At 41.4% G+C, this 13,352-nt stretch overlaps 1 protein-coding gene across 1 annotated transcript in view; it reads right to left on the minus strand.

Moving 5' to 3' along the window:
* Window positions 1–410: 410 nt before the first annotated feature.
* LOC145952263 (uncharacterized) overlaps window positions 411–13,352 on the minus strand; it is a 29,113-nt gene continuing 16,171 nt past the window's right edge. Inside the window, exon 3 of the transcript XR_014429942.1 lies at window positions 411–572. The gene's annotated coding sequence lies outside the window, so the exon portion shown is untranslated. The remainder of the gene's footprint in view (window positions 573–13,352) is intronic.

Raw genomic sequence — 13,352 nt, forward strand, 5'->3', positions numbered from 1 at the left:
GAACCCGTCCCGACTTTGACGGGAGATACTTGATTTGACAGGATACGGGTATGGGTACAGGTAAAACCGGATATATTAAATTTGGTACGGGTACAGGTACGGGTATGAATATATACTTACCGTCCCCGTACCCGTCCCCATCCCCGAACCTGATTTAATACCCGTCCCCGGTTTAATTATTTTAAAAAAATTTAACATTTCAAAATTAATGTTGTTAAGGCTGGCTTATGAGTTATGACTACGAGTGCCCATATACATTTGGGAGTTAGGGTTAAACTTTAAAGTTGAGAGTGAATCAGAAATCCCGCAGTCGCACCGCAATCGCACCACTCCAGCCTCCAAGGGACCGCACCAGCTAGTCGCACCGTTACGCATGTTGCTTTCTCCCTCTGAGCAGCTCCCTCACCATGGCTGGTACGTCTCTCTCTCTCAATCTCTCTAGGGTCTCCATTTTGGAAGATTCATCTTCCTTCGCGGTCGGTCGAATGGGTTTCACTTTGGCTATGTAAGAGGGAAGAGCTTGAAACACCCATTCGGGATAAAAGACTCAGTATCATTTAGAGCATCCATCCCTAAACACTTAACAGAGTCAGAATCAAATACTCAGTATCATTTGCTTTATATATATATATAAATTGTTGGGTGTTATAAGCTGTAAAGAAAAATATTGATGTTATTGATATTCATCTGTTTTACTTTATTGTTCCAAATAATCAATCTGCGACAATATTCCCATACATAAATATGAAACTCGAGGTTTGTGTATAGACATGGTAGTGTATGTGTAATTCCAATGAGGCTTTTTTATTTTATTTTTTATATAGAAAATGATTATGGTAATACACCGTTGAAATATAACTAATAGATCTTGAATTTAAAATTCTAGAAAATCTAAACTATGTTATACCTTATCTTTTTAAACATGTTGATGGCATAAAAAAATTATCTTCAGGTTAATGTGAAATTATGCGAGCTTGATATTCACGATTTAAACTTTGCTGCAAATTGTCAACTACCTTGGCCACATGATGGCAAGTTGTTTCCACATTCTGAATAAACCTTCAAGGTGGCAGAGAATGAAGGTTATGCATGAATGAGCTATTAGATGATGTATGATCATTATTCCTTAGTGCATACTTTAACATCCCGAATCTTCTACATAGTTAATTATTATTATTTTATATTTATGGAGCTTATTTCATTAAGGGGATTTTATATAACATTTTAGAGATTTTTAAAAATTTAAATATTTATAAAAAATTAATTTTTATATGAAATTTTATTTTATTTTATTTTTTAGGCCCAAAATGGGTCGTTCCAAAAAGCAGAACGGGCCGTTCCCATAAGCAGAATGGGCGTTCCAAAAAGTGGAACGGGCCGTTCCAGGCAAATAAAATGGCCTAAAATCCAAGTTAGAAATGGGTCGTTCCGGTCAATGTGTGTTAAAATGAACCCCAGAACGGGTCGTTCTGACTTTGAGAATGGACCATTCTGATTTTGAAAATGGGCCGTTTTGAATTTGAGAACGGGCTGTTCTAGTTGTAAATTTTGCATATGACGGGATGGGTCCAGAATGGACCGTTCTAGTTTGAGAACGGGTTGTTCCGGCCACCCCTGAATGCCTATAAATAGCAGGGAGGGGCTGTGAAAAATTATAACTGACTAAGGTGAAAACTTAGAGAGAGAAAGATAAAGAGAGAGAAAGAGAAAGAGAAAGAAAAAGAGAAAGAAAGAGAGAGAGAAAGAAAAAGAAAGAAAGAGGGAATCCAGAGAAGGAGGTTAGCAAGGTTCTGCTCCATTTTCAACTATTGCTTATCGAGGTAAGGGGAAGAGTGAGAAACCTCGCTCGGGGGTGTGAGAATAATTGTTGGGTAGTCGGATTGGCCCCCAATCCCTTGCCTGATGTATGTTTCTAGGAACATGAATGTGTTCTGTTTTACTTTTTGATTACTCTGTTGTGTTCCTTGTTGGAGATGATGAATGAATATGTGGTTATTTTGAATTTTAATATGAACTAAAATGCTCTGTGGATTCCTGTACGAACCCTATGAGGAATAATTATGACATGCCTATGTAAAATTTGAACAAATGACATGAGACATAAGAATGGACTATTAAGATAAGCTATGATTATGAGAATATGAAAAATGATGACATGAGGTAATAAATGAAATTCTGTAATAAGTCAAATGTTGAGTCAATAAAATAAAGAATGTATGACATGCATCATATACATATATAACTCCAGGTGTGTCGCTTATGCCGCATACCAGTGATGTACTGAGATATTTTAGGTGTACCTTAGGGTCACCAGTGATGTAACAAGCTAATAAGGTGTACCTTAGGGTCACCAGTGATGTAACAAACTATCAAGGTGTACCTTAGGATCACCAGTGATATAACAAGCTAACAAGGTGTGCCTTAGGGTCACCAGTGATGTAACAAGCTAACAAGGTATGCCTGAGGGTCACCAATGATGTATTCATGAATGAAAGTGCCTAGGTATGTTGCTGTGCAGCATTGTCGCAACCCGAAAATTTCCGATCTTGCGGCTAATGGTTTAGACATCCTTTTAAAAGTCTCATCAATTAAGGAATGCCCGGACACCAGACTTATCCTTAATTAATGGTTTTGAAAATAGGTTCATGGAGTCGCCACCAATATTTTACTCAAAACATTGGAAAAAGAAAAGGTTTTTAAAAGTCCAATAATGGCCTTGATAACCAGAATTAGGTTCGGGGATCGGTTACGTGTAGGGAAGGTATTAAGCACCCCTACAACGCCCTTAATCGGTACCCTATGACGAAGTTAACATTATAAATAATAATAATATAAATATTAAATCCCCTTTTATTGATGACTATTTACATGCTTGAAATTTAAATTAAACAATTGACTCTAAAATATCTACATGATTATTTTTATTATAACAATGTAAAATAAAAGAAGAGAAAGATAAAACAAGAGATTGATGAGTAATACCTCGTAACAAGCTTTATTGGATCTTCAACTATGGAGGTTTTAGGTGCTTTGTGGCAACCTTTCACACTACAATAAGCCTCACAAAACTCAAGAAGTACAATAGGAGAGAGAGAAAAAAGGGAGAAATTTCGAGCTCTATGGAGCTTTGGACGAAATTTTTGGAGGTCCTCAGAAATGTGGCCGAGATTCCTATTTATAGGCTTCAGACAGGGTCCAGAACGGCTCGTTCTGGATCTGGCCGTTATGTGTTAATTTAGTGTATTGGAACGGGCCGTTTTGAAATCGAAACGGCCCGTTCCGGAGGCGCGTTTAACACATAAAGGTCATTCTGGAACGGCTCGTTTCAAATGAAAAATTCAAGCCTTTTTTTGTTATTTGGAACGGCCCATTCCAATCTGGGAATGGCCCGTTCCAAACGTGTGTTTTAGCCTTCTTTAAAGAGCCTGGAACGGCCCGTTCCAAATTTGGAACGGCCGTTCCGATTTTGGAACGGCCCGTTCCAGTTTTGGAACAGCCCGTTCCAGGCTACTAAAACTAGCTTTTTTTGGGCTTTTAGCCTCCTGATGTCATGTCTTGATATTTCCATGATTGGGAGCTCCTTTCCTTGATAATAGATGTCCATTTCTTTGTTTGTATGCCCCCCGGATGAAATTGGGTGTCTACAGCTGCCCCTCTTTACTTGTCCTTTGGAATAGCTGTGTGTTGCTTTTCCAAAGGCAAGTAAAGACGTAGACATTTCGTCCGGGTCTTCTCTTTGTCTCTTTGTGTGATGCTTCTACGTTGCTTCCCTTGGATAGGTGTATTTGCTCGTATCGTCGCCCTTCAGAGCAGTTGAGTGTTGGTTGCATACTCTATTGGGTAACAAGGCTAACGAACTGTACACCTGATCTTCAGTCTTCGAGTAGATGCTCCATTGTTCTTCTTGTGATGGTGTGTCCCTTTATTTGTAGCTTGTTTAAGAGGGAGTATTTTCATAGCCTCTCCAGACCCTAGTATTTTCATAGCCTCTTCAGGCCGTAGTATTTTCGTAGCCTCTGCAGGCCGTAGTATTTTCGTAGCCTCTGCAGGCCGTAGTATTTTCGTAGCCTCTACAAGCCGTAGTATTTTTATAGCCTCTTCAGGACGTAGTATTTTCGTAGCCTCTTCAGGCCGTAGTATTTTCGAAGCCCCTTCAGGCCGTAGTATTTTTCGAAGCCTCTTCAAGCCGTAGTATTTTCGAAGCCTCTTCAGGCCGTAGTATTTTCGAAGCCTCTTCAGGCCGTAGTATTTTCAAAGCCTCTCCAGGCCGTAGTATTTTCATAGCCTCTCCAGGCCGCAGTATTTTCATAGCCTCTCCAGGCCGTAGTATTTTCATAGCCTCTCCAGGCCGTCTGCTGGTGTTGATAATGTGGTTTCCCCTTGACGAGGATTGTTGATAAGTGGTGCCCTTGTGTTGGTGGGCAAAGGAGTAGATGGTTGACAGAGATTCTAGTGTTGCCCCTGCCATGTGAGTATTGTGATGCCTCTCCAGGCGCCTTCTTGTAATAGGTTTTTTTTTCTAAATTTTGTTTTCTTAGCTTCGGCTTTTTCAAATTTGAAGCTTGCCTTTTTCTACTATTTTTATAAATGCTTCGGCTTTTTCATCATGTATGAAGCTTGCGTTTTTCTGTTTTATCTTTTGTTATCATCATTGGTGGAGGGATCCCATCCCATGATGATGTTATTTGCTTAATATTTATTGACAAGTATTATTTTGGAAGCCACTCCTGGCTTTGGTAAGGAGACCATTCCTAGTCTTGGCATTCTCTTGAATCATCCTTCTTTCAATTGAGGAGTAGGGCGTGATAGCCTCTTCATGCTTGTGGACTTGATTATTCTTCCTCGTCCGGTTCTATCCCGTCTTTCTGTTGACATGTGTTTTGTTTCTTGGTGGCTATATGAAACCACTTGTATGGAATGCCCTTGTTGGGGCTATGCTTTTTGACATGACCTTGGCTTTAAGGCATTGTCTAGTTGTTGATCTTTTTTACGAGTGCTTCGGCCTCTTGATTCCTCCGACAAGGGATGGATAACACACACAAAGAATGCAAGAATGCAAAAGAAAATGCGAAGCAGGAATGGATTGGAGATTTTTTTTTTTATAAAACTTATACCCTTTTGTGCACGCTTGTGCCATATGCATGTTATGTAATGATGCTTCTATGCTAATGCTCAAAATGCAAATTTATTTTTACTTTCAAGAAATTAATCTATGCGCATTGATCTATGACATGGATTGTTATCCTTTAGCCTTGTCGAATTCAGTGTTGCTTCTTTAACCTAAGGTTTGTGTAGTTCAGCCCTCTCGCTTGTACCGAATATGATATGTTAGCCCTTAGATTAGGTGTACCTAGACTCTGTTCTAGGACACCTCCATCTTTTCCTTGTGAGTGTTCACTGTGCATACTCCGTGTATCTCTCAAATTTATCTTAATGCCATATAGGTCAAGAGGAAAGAAAGGAAGAGGATATATATATATTTTTTGTAAAAGTTTTGGTAGAAAGGATTTTTTTCAAAAATGGTTTATAGAAGAATGGCTGGTCAAGGTAGGCTAGTGGTTTAGGGTGATGCACAAGTACATTCAAAGTGAGGAAATCATTTTCCGCGTTAGCTTATTATTTCCTTTAGAGTTAAGCCATGACTTGGGATTTCATATTGATTAAATGATCTTCTCGAGCCGCCTTTCAGTTTTCAGCTCTGGATGCTGCTTTGTCCTGACTTTTGCCTAGGTTACTTGAGATGTGTTCCCTAGCGGACATCTTCTTTTGATCCTTACTTTTGCCTAGGCTACCCTTGTTAATTGTGGGTTGCCTAGCAGATCTTGCCCTAACTTTTGCGCAGCCCCCTTAGTGGGTTTCCTGCCGGGCCGTTGTCTTTGCAGCATTTGTGATCATCTTTCATTACTCCATTAGAGGGGGATGCCCCTTGCACTGATTTCATTTGGGCTTTTATCCACAAGTCATGCCAAGTTTGATTGATCTTTATATTTTTTTTGTATAAAGCCATTGTTTCTAATGACGTCCTTATTTCAAATGTACTTGTTCATTTAGGGTTTGTTGACGAGGCTTAGAGTAGAGAAAAGGGAGAAGAGAAATGAAGTAGAAAAGTGTATGGCATTAAAATAGAATTGTCAATTTACACGTGCCCATTTAATGTAGCTTGAGGGCCCGGGCATGCCCCAAGTTCGTGATTCGTACACAAAGAAAAAGAAGAAGGTTGCCCCTTAGAGAGGCTTAGGTCATCTAACTGTAGAGCTAGTCCTCCACTTGCTTGGATGTGGCGCTTCAGAAGATTTCGTGTAGAGGGAGGGCCTTTGGCTTCTTCTTGTAGACCCCTAAAATTGTCCGGGACGGAAATAAGACTCGAAGACTCTCAAAGATCAAAGGAAAGTCAGCCAGAAGGACTCCCAGAAGACCATAGGATGACTATCTGTAGGTTTAGAGGTCTTAGAGTAGCAAAAAATAAGAAAGTGGGAGGTTTAGAGCTCAATACGGCCTCCTTGGAGTTCAGTACGGCCGTACTGCACATTTTGTACTACAATACGGCCCGTACTGAACCAATACGGCCCGTACTGAACCAATACGGCCTGTACTGCAACCAATACGGCCCGTATTGCATTCAGTACGGCCGTATTGCATGTTTTGCACTACAATACGGGCCGTATTGAATCAATACGGCCGCATTGAAGTGTCGGCAAGTGTCGGCGCCTCAATACGGCCGTACTGAATTCAATACGGGCCGTACTGAAGTGCAAAATTGCAATACGGACCGTATTGAACCCAGGGGCCGTACTGAACCCCATTCCTATATATAGGAGGCCATTTGGACGTCCTACCACACTTCTACACACGGTTTTGACTCCCTCCTTGAGTATTCTGGGGTTTTTGAGCAGTGTTCTGCCCTAGAAATCTCTCTGGGAGTCGATCCGACGAAGTTCTGGAATTCCGAGCACTTAGCTTGGAGATTCGAACCTAGTCGAAGGGAAATCCTCCGGATTTCCATAGTCAAAATTTTATAGGAGAGAGCGAGCAGGCTTGTAGAGCGAGGGAACGCCAAAAAGCTTCCCAGTTTTACTTGAATATAAAAGCACGCTTCAAAGGTTTCTTCTTAAGTCCTTCCTTTTATTGCTTTCTGTGTGTATATTTAACTGTCATCATGTAGATAGTTAAGTTATAATTGTTTAGAATAAATAGGGGTAATTTAGTAATTTCGCACTATTATTTTTTAGAAATAATCTGTCATAGGGAACCCGAAAGGGGCGCTGTGGGGTGCTAACACCTTCCCCACGCGTAACCGACTCCCTTACCCGACTCTGGTTGTCATGGCCGAAGTCGATTTTTGAATCGATTGCCTTAAACTTCTTTTTCTAATGTTTTGAGTAAAACATTGGTGGCGACTCCATGAACCCTTCTTTTTTATGAAAACCGCTAATCCATGGAGGGTCCCGCTTGGGAAAAACATGGATTGGTGAGCCTTTTAATAAAATTGCTCGTTTGACAAGGTCTCAGTTCGAGAATAAGTCATTCTAGCAATCCATATTTTTAAACAAATAAAAGAGTCCAACCATCCCTCGCGAATGCCGAAAGCCCGTTCCGGGCCGGTGGCGACAGATGGCGACTCCACTGGGGAAGCCTCGAGAGTCAGTCCCATTTAGTGACAGATTAATTGTAACAAATAATAGTTAAAATTACTTCATTACCCCTCGCTTGTATTATAATATGTTTTATTATATGGCTTTAAATAACTGTTGTATGTTTAACTTTCCGCAATTGTTTGAAATAAAAATTGCACACAAACCTTTGCACACAACAGTTCCCTCTATACCCGGGGGCATGAGTGATTAACCATAGGGAGTGGATGTTAGTACGGCCGGTTGTCGAATGGGTCTATAGGTGCCCGCAGACCGTTGTCGGAAAACATCACTCAAGGTGATAACCATGAACTTGAGTCCGACGGTGCGTTGGAACTTTCCATCGACCTACGACGAGAGGAATTGGGTCCCTATAATGGGGGCACCTTGGGGGCCTTGGACTGGTGAGAACAGTTAGAACCTACCTTGAATATGCACTTTTCTGCAGGATACCCCTACCTCGTGATTCGCTCGTGACTGTTCGTGGATGAGTGAATTGTTTGTGCATTGTTTATGTGACATTGTTTGAGCATACATTGCATTTCTTTAAACATACAACATTCCTTTTTTAAAAAAAAAATAAAAAATAAATAGGAATAAGAATCTTCCTTTGCATGGTGTTAACATCTACCTTCATCACATTCATATAGGTAGTTTCCCTTTTCACCCAAAAATACAAAAAAGATACAAAATAACCAAAGAAAAAAAAAAAAAGGGGTTATTTATCCAAACCAAGCAATATCATGCATCATCTTAGGAACATCCTAAAAACATGATAATGCTTAGTTGAATAAACACTATGCATGCATATTCATCGTCATCATCTCATATCATGCATATAGATCATGGAGAGATCTAGGAGTCATTCATACATCTCTCCTAGTATTCCATTAATAAATATTAATAAAAGAAAGAAATAATCGATGCGTATGTTCAAGATGGATCGCACGCCATTCGTTATCAAGTGTAAGCCAACAACCGCGCCAAGCGAACACACGTCAACTCCGTTGTTGGTAATCAAGACGAACAAAGGGGAAGGTCCAACACCGTTAAGGATCATCGCTCTAAGGCCTTTTCCCTACGAATCGAATAAGGCTGTGCCATGGATATATGACATCCATTCTTCTGCCGACAGCGATATCTCTAACATCGCTGGACTTGGGGGCATGACTAGGAGTGGCAGGATCTACACTCCCGAAGATCTTCATGCTAAAACCCCCAAGAATAAAGAAAAAGAAGAAAAGAAAACCGAGGAAAAAGAATCCGAGGAGGAGACAGACGAGCTGTTAAAGTTTATCCGACAGAGCGAGTACTCCATCGTGGATCAACTTCATAGGACGCCAGCAAAGATTACGCTGTTGTCGTTGATCCTAAGCTCCGAACCGCATCGGCAAGCTCTGTTGAAAGTCTTGAACGAGGCATATGTGTCGCACACTATCTCCCAAGACAAGTTTGAGGGGATTGTTAGTCACATCACGGCTAATGATCACCTCACTTTCACCGATGAAGAGATCCCCGCTGAGGGACCGAACCACAACAAGCCCTTGCACATCTCTGTAAAGTGCAAGGAGTATCACATCGCTAAAGTCTTGGTAGATAATGGATCTTCCTTGAACGTGATGCCTAAAAGAACTCTCGATCAAGTGGCAATCAAGGGAGTCCAAATGCGCCCGAGCAACATGATCGTTCGAGCCTTCGACGGTTCTAAAAGAGAAGTGGTGGGAGAAGTCAATCTTCCAATCCAAATTGGACCCACCATCTTCAACGTCGAATTCCAAGTGATGGATATTACTCCTGCATACAGCTGTCTCCTTGGCCGACCTTGGATTCATGATGCAAAAGCTGTACCCTCTACGCTCCACCAGAAAGTCAAGTTCATAGTGGATGACAAACTGGTGACTGTACAAGCTGAAGATGACATACTCATCAGTAAGCCATCCAACATACCTTATGTGGATGCAGCAGAGGAAGCTTTAGAAACCGCCTTCCAAGCATTGGAAATTGCCAATGTTGAAACGTTTCCCCGAGAAATAAAGAAGGTAGCCCATATGCTCACAAAGAACGGATACTTGCCAGGACAAGGATTGGGCAAGTACTCCCAAGGAATCCCGGAGCTACCTATTATCAAGGACAATCCGGGGAAACAAGGGTTAGGATACAACCCTGTTAAAGATCAAAGAACGAAGAGGAATCAAGATCCTTCTCGACGTTCTTTAAGCCAGATCTTTAGGAAGGCCGGTTCACAAGCATCAAGGCCGGTCGTCGTCATCAAGTGCTCTTCTCCTTCCGATAGGGATGTATAGACCTGATGACTATTAGAGGTTACTCCTCGGGGACAGCCCGACCCCCGAACCTCAATAGGGCACATGTTTCCTCTATGATTATAATAAAATCATTCTTCATCATTTCTTATTGCTTCTTTTCTTGCTTACAATAAATTTCTAGACCACATTGTTTTAACCCTGTTTGAATAAACATGAATGAGGTTAAAATCATCTTAATGATAATAAACCCACATCATTTTTATGTGGAGGTGTGTGTGACAACTTGGAGCACCTTTTCTTGGCCTCAATAAGTGCCATCATGGATAACGAAATCCTAAAGATAATAAGCTCGGCAGAAAACCCAAAAAGGGGACTGCGCAAAAATAAGAGCAAAAGACCCGCTAGGAATCCCACGAAAGGGTGACCTAGGCAAAAGTTAGGGTTACAAAAATAAACAAAAACAAAGGTCCGCTAAAACGCCACAAAAGGGTGTTTTAGGCAAAAATAAGGACAATCAAAAAACAAAAGAAATCCATGATGGTACCATGAACCGAATTCAAAAAGAAAGGTTCAAGGGAAGCTATCTAAGTTGTCAAAGCACAATCATTAATAACAAAGATGTGCTTAACCTCATAAGTGTTTAATCGAACAAACCTAAACACTTAAGCCTACCATTGGCCAAGCCATTCTTACAAAATCCATTTTTCAAAAAATAAAATAATCCCCTCTAAAACACAAACTTTTGAAAAAATATGCCCTTTCCTTCTTTTCTCTCTTGTCCCAACGATTTTTGAATGATCTAGTGGAAACATGGAGATATAGTGGTCAATAGGAGGGTTGACACATCTTCTAAAGAAAGGGAAGGATCATTTGGTTGATGACACCAAAATCAAATACGCATCATTCCTCGGTAACAGAAACCGGAAGAGCACAGCTCGTCTGGAGGAATGGCAAAATCCAAAAACGCATCGGTTAATTCTTTTGAAAAAGAATCAAATAGAATTAGGTGCATCATACTGCATACATGCATACAGATGATAGGTGTACTGGAAGATCACTTATTCTCTGTTTATTGAAAAAAACAAAAAAATATAAAAAATATAAATTTCAGAAAAAACAATGCGCCCGTACCATGTTCAGTACACCCGTACTAAAATTGGGGTTATGAACAAATTTTCAATTCAATACGGGCATACTGAAATGGATACGGCCGTATTGGCCATAAAGAAATTTTCAAAGACCTCGTCATGAGGCAACCGCATAAAATACAAAAAATAGAAAAAATTGCTTGTGTATGACAGCGGCAAACAAAATGCAAAGATTCAGAAAATCAACAGCGTCATACAGAATAATTGAGCCTGGAGAGGCTCGCCGAAATAATACTCTCTCAAAATAATTGAGCCTGGAGAGGCTTGCCGAAAGAATACTCTCAGAATAATTGAGCCTGGAGAGGCTTGTCAAAATAATACTCCCTCAAAATAATTGAGCCTGGAGAGGCTCGCCGAAATAATACTCTCTCATAATAACTGAGACATTTCTGTACAGAAAAAGCCGAAAAACAACAGAAAAGGCAAAAATACAGAAAAAACCAAAAAATGACAAAAAAGGCAAAAATACAGAAAAAGCCAAAAAATGACAAAAAAGGCAAAAATACAGAAAAAGCCAAAAACGACAAAAAGGCAAAAGATTTAGAAAAATCAATCGCCTCGTACAGAATAATTGAGCCTGGAGAGGCTCGCCGAAATAATACTCTCTCAGAATAATTGAGCCTGGAGAGGCTCGCCGAAATAATACTCTCTCAGAATAACTAAAGCCTGGAGAGGCTTGCAGAAATAATACTCCCCCAACTGTACAGAGTAAATGAGCCTGGAGAGGCTCGCAGAAATAATACTCCCCAGAAAAACCTCAACTCATGCTCTTGGATCCAAAATCCCCAGCGAGAGCTATCAAAGCAAGATCGACTAAATTCCCAATGGAAGTACGATCTCCCAAGCAGAATATCCAAGTCAAAGGACTTAAACTTCCTCAGTGAAGATAGCTCTCCAACTCAAGTGTTGAGTGAGGCTAAGCCTGCAGAGGCTTCCTAAATAATACTCTGGGATACATAAGATCCCTCATTCCCAAATCGCCTACTCAGAGGCATCCCTGCAAAAAAAAAAAAAAAAAAAAAAAAAAAAAAAAAAAAAAATCATCAATAACCATTCCCCAAGCGGAATTTGGCACTCAGCCGAACACTGAACTCTAAATCCCCAGTCGCCTACTCAAGAGGCACCCCTTCAAAAAGAGAAAAAAATCAAAAAGATCAATAACCATTCCCCAAGCGGAATGCGGCATCCAGCCAAGCACTGAACATCGAGTTTATCTGCCTAACAGAAGAGGCCAGTCAAGAAACCAATGACAAAATCCCCTAGCGGATAACAGCCTACACAGAGGCAACAAAATCCAAAAATTAAAAAAGAGTCACCCGAATAAGGATAAACCGGGATACTCCACCAACGTCAAAGGACGTCAGCCAAACATAAGGCATCGCTCAAACTCAGAGAGAAAGAGCATCTGTGTCTATACCCCAAGGAGTCAGAAATTCCCCATGGGTACCAACTAAGCAAAGCAAGTTGGGGCACAAGAACCTATGAATGACTGCACATCCCCTAGACGGATCCCTGCGTTATCCAGCCCTCAGTGGCACAAAAAATCAAAAACAAATCGTCGAAGCAGCATCGTGGACTGTGGAGACAAAACCATCACAGATCCCTGGAGAGGGTAAAACTCGCATTGCCGAAGTGATCAGAAGACACGGACGCAAACCCTGGAGAGGGCAAACTCAAGTACCGAAGTGTTCAGAAAACATGGAGGTATGCAACTTCCGGCTCGGGCGTCGAGTGAAGTTGTATCTGGAGAGACCGTACTCGCAGCTTCCGGCTAGGGCGTCTAGTGAAGCTAACCCTGGAGAGGGCAAACTCAAGTACCGAAGTGTTCAGAAAACATGGAGGTATGCAACTTCCGGCTCGGGCGTCGAGTGAAGTTGTATCTGGAGAGACCGTACTCGCAGCTTCCGGCTAGGGCGTCTAGTGAAGCTAACCCTGGAGAGGGCAAACTCAAGTACCGAAGTGTTCAGAAAACATGGAGGTATGCAACTTCCGGCTCGGGCGTCGAGTGAAGTTGTATCTGGAGAGACCGTACTCGCAGCTTCCGGCTAGGGCGTCTAGTGAAGCTAACCCTGGAGAGGGCAAACTCAAGTACCGAAGTGTTCAGAAAACATGGAGGTATGCAACTTCCGGCTCGGGCGTCGAGTGAAGTTGTATCTGGAGAGACCGTACTCGCAGCTTCCGGCTAGGGCGTCTAGTGAAGCTAGGTCTGGAGAGACAATACTCAAGGTCTGGAGAGACGGTACTCAACCATCAGCGTCATCAGAGGTGCGTTGGTGTCCAACTTCCGGCTCGGGCGGCGAGTGAGGTTG

This window comes from Cajanus cajan, chromosome 10, assembly GCF_000230855.2.
Source record: "Cajanus cajan strain Asha chromosome 10, NIPB_CcT2T_4, whole genome shotgun sequence".
NCBI lineage: Eukaryota > Viridiplantae > Streptophyta > Magnoliopsida > Fabales > Fabaceae > Cajanus > Cajanus cajan.